The sequence below is a fragment of the Octodon degus genome, unplaced genomic scaffold (genome assembly GCF_000260255.1).
Source record: "Octodon degus isolate 3935 unplaced genomic scaffold, OctDeg1.0 scaffold00002, whole genome shotgun sequence".
Taxonomy (NCBI): Eukaryota; Metazoa; Chordata; class Mammalia; order Rodentia; family Octodontidae; genus Octodon; species Octodon degus.
The window spans coordinates 19231414-19235177 of NW_004524578.1; positions in this window are offsets into that span (position 1 = coordinate 19231414).

A 3764-nucleotide genomic window follows, 5' to 3' on the forward strand; every position below is an offset into this window, starting at 1 on the left:
GAACTTCTGGCCACAAGACTTCACCAAGGGGAATAGGCCAGGACCGCTGGCTCCACTCATTGTTGGTTGTCCTCGTTTCTCCAGAGCAAGAGATGCTGCCTTCCCACCACTTCCTGGGACGGCAGTTGACTTAGCCACCGACCTTCTCAGTTCCCATTACCTTTGAGCAGCTCCTGGGGTCTGAGGGGCTCATCTCCAGCAGGCTCTAGCTATGTGCTCAGTCGGCTGGTGGCCAACCACACTCCTGCCCACTGTCCCTGCTACCCTTGGATCTCTATGCTTACCTGAGATTGGCAGGGCGCTGCAAGTCTGACAAGGGTTTTCTCTTCCTGCCCCTACTGCAGATGACCCTTTTTTTTTTTTTTTTTTTGGCGGAACTGGGATTGAACTCAGACCCTTGCGCTTGCCACAGAAGCGCTTATTCTACTGAGCAATCTCCCCAGCCCCACTATAGGTGACTTTAACTGCTATGGTGACATGTTTCTTTCCCCAGCCCACAGACAGAAGCAGGCATGGCCTTAGGCACTCTTGTCCCCTGGTCATAGCACTCACCACCACTCTCAGCATCTGCGATAGATGCAGTTTCCTTGGGTGCTCACCCAGATGCTAACCCCGATCAGCCCCCAGATACCCAAGAGACTGAGGCTAATACCTCCACATCTAAACTGTGCATCCCTCCCAAGCCAAGTGCCTCCACTAGGAGCAGTTTCATCTCCTTGAACTCTTAGCTCTGCTTTCCTCCCTTCCTATTCTCCACGCTATCTCCTGTTCTCTTGGTTCCCAAAGTTAGGCTATAAGACACCACCTCTGCCTCCCTTTTCATAGTTATGTACTGAGAGGTTCAGAGCTGCACTGTTTCTGGGAGAGGAGACCCTGCACTGGAGGTCATGAGCCCCATGCTGGGCTTACACCCTGGAAGTGGGAATCAGATCATAACTTAAAAGCCCAAACAAAGGGCTGGGGAGATGGCTCAGTGGAATAAGTGCTTCCCCGGCAAGTGCAAGGGCCTGAGTTTAATCCCCAGTTCCACCAAAAAAAAAAAGCCCAAACATACAGGCAGGCCCAGCAGCAGATGCTGGGGTGCTGGGTGAGGCCCCTGCTCCCTGGAGAGGAAGGCAGGGCTCCTGGCCTGAGGCCAGCTGCCACAGTTGGCAGTGTCTCTTTCAGAACACTGTGCCCTCACTTCTGGTAACAAAGAGCCAGGGGCTTGGGCTGTTGTTAGTCCTTGCCGTTGGAAACCCTTGGCTACCAGGCTGGAAATCTTGCTGATCAGTCTTATGCTTTCCCAAAATGTGAACCTCATGAGTGCATTTCTTATTTTTTTGAAAGGAAAAACTGAAATAGGAAATAATTTCAAGTCTTTCGAAAAGGAATAATCATTTGCCTGCAACTACCTCCTAAAGAGCTGGAATTACCAGTCACTTGTGCCACCAGTCCCGCCCACTACACACGCAGAACCCTTCAGGGCTCTGAAGAGGGCAGAGGCCTTAAGCTCAAGATAGCCTTGTGCTCCTCAGCAGCCCAGGGGCTGGCAATTCAGGACATTTGCTAGAAGCCAATAGAGGCCTCTGGTATCTCATATTTCCTGGTTGTCTTCCTGGTCATCACTGGGACAGTATTTTCATTTACTATCAGCAAAACATCTTAGTTGGAAAGCCATGCTCAGATGGACTTACTAAGGCTGCCCTCTGCTAAAGTCTGGGCCATAAGAACAGGTTTAGCCAGCAACCTGGGTCACACTGTGTCCCCCTGGCTCCTTTTCTGGTGAAGCTGGGGTCACATAGAGCATCACTAAGCTGGATCCCTAGTGGTGGAGGCAGAGGCTGGGGAGGGTTGGCTGTGCATGTGGTAGAGAAGGCACATAAGGGAGATTTGCAGGAACTCAAGAGCCCCTCAATGTGGTATGCAAGGCCCCACAGCCAGGTTGTAGGAAGGTGCATGGTGGTGTCCCGCAAGGTGGAAGTGGGGTTCTGTCCTTTAAATACTCCACACTCATTCACTGGCTTCTAGTTGGACACATACTCCAACAGGCAGAGCACTGAGACAATGGAAGGAAGCAGAGGCCTTTGTGCTAGGCACTCAGAAACTGACCAAGGTCAGATGTTGGTGAGAGGCAGTGGGTACCAAACATCCAGTGTTCTACACCACCTGGGAAACCCTGTGGCTGGCTGGACTTGCAGGACACTTCAAGTAAGTAACGAATGAACACTGTTGCTTGTCCAGGACTGGGTTTTCCAAAGGAAAAGCCAGGCTGAAGCTTTCTGCCACCTTCTGCGGCAGTCTGAGGAGTGGTGCCCGGATGTTCACTTGGGTCATCAACAGGGACAGGAAATGGTACTAGAGAGCACGGCTCCCCAGATGCACACCAAAACTCTCAGAAATCCAGTCACAACTGTCCTAAAGCACACGTGCAACCACATGACAACATGAACAGTGACTTGGTTCTCACTTTATGACCCTCCACTAAAATGTAGCACTCTGGACTTCAGCAGTTAGGTGGAGGGACATGGGGGACCTTTTGCCTCTTAATCTAGGATGTAGTCACTGGCTAACTTAGAAAACTAGACGGGTTTTTTTTTTGTTTTTTTTTTTTGTCTTTTTGAGACATGGTCTCATTATGCAGCTCAGCCTGGTCTTGAACTCACTGTGTAGCCTTGGCCAGTCCCAAACTCCCAAGGTCCTTCTGCCTCAGCCTCTTTGATACTGGGATTACGGGCATATACCAACACACCTGTTTTTATCAGTGTTTGAGAAGCTACCAGAGCTCTTTGCGCTTTGGTTTCCTTACCTACACAGAAGATAAAACAGTAATATCCAAAGCATGAGGGAAAATGTTAGCTTTGTAAATGGCAAGAGCAGGTTACATTACTTCTGAACTACCCTTCTGAACTTCACTATCTTTATCTGCAAAATGGGCTAAGAATGTGGGCCTTCAGGTATCAGAGGACCTTTCTCATGCTGCCTTACAGAAGATGCAAAGTAAATGCTGGTTTCTTTTGCTATTACTACTTTACATTTAGCAAATGTGACTGTGCTGAAATGTCTACCAAAAAAACCAAAACACCCCAGCCTGGGCATTGTGATCCATGCCTATAATTTCAGCACTCAGGAGGCTGAGGCAAAGGCCAGCCTGGGCTACACAGTGAGACTCTGTCTCAACCCCCACCCCCCCAAAAAAAATCAATTCCTTCAAAGAAGGGGATCTGGTATCAAGGGCTATTTACATCCCCTTCTTCCCACATGAGGCTATCTATTGTCATCTGCCCCAAAACTGGTCACTGTTGAGATCCTAGAAGAACAAAGACAGGAGGCAGGGAGCAATGGACACAAACCACATGGAGTACTGCCCACTCTGTGGCTCCTGTAATGGCTTTGCTGGGCACTCTCCTAGACCTGCTCTGGCACACACCCGGAGGCCTGAGGGGCCAGTGCTCAAGGCAGCACGAGCCCATCTGAGGCTGCTCTTACAAGACAGTGTGCAGCAAGCGGCTTGGGCATGAGTGGCAGTCCAAGCTCCACATTAGCCATAGAAGGAGGAGTCTCATCACATGTGACCATCTCTGGGTCTCCAGAGACCTAAAGAAACTGAATGTGCCCACAGCCCAACGCAGGGAGGGCACAGCTGGTGCGTTGCAGGTCCATGAGCTGCAGGTCCAGGACCTGCTCAGGCTCTTCTGTTCTAACCCAAGAGCCGCTGGAAGTGGGTTTCCAATTGTTGGGGGTGAACCTCACTCACAACACAGCAACTGAGCCCTGCTCCCAGG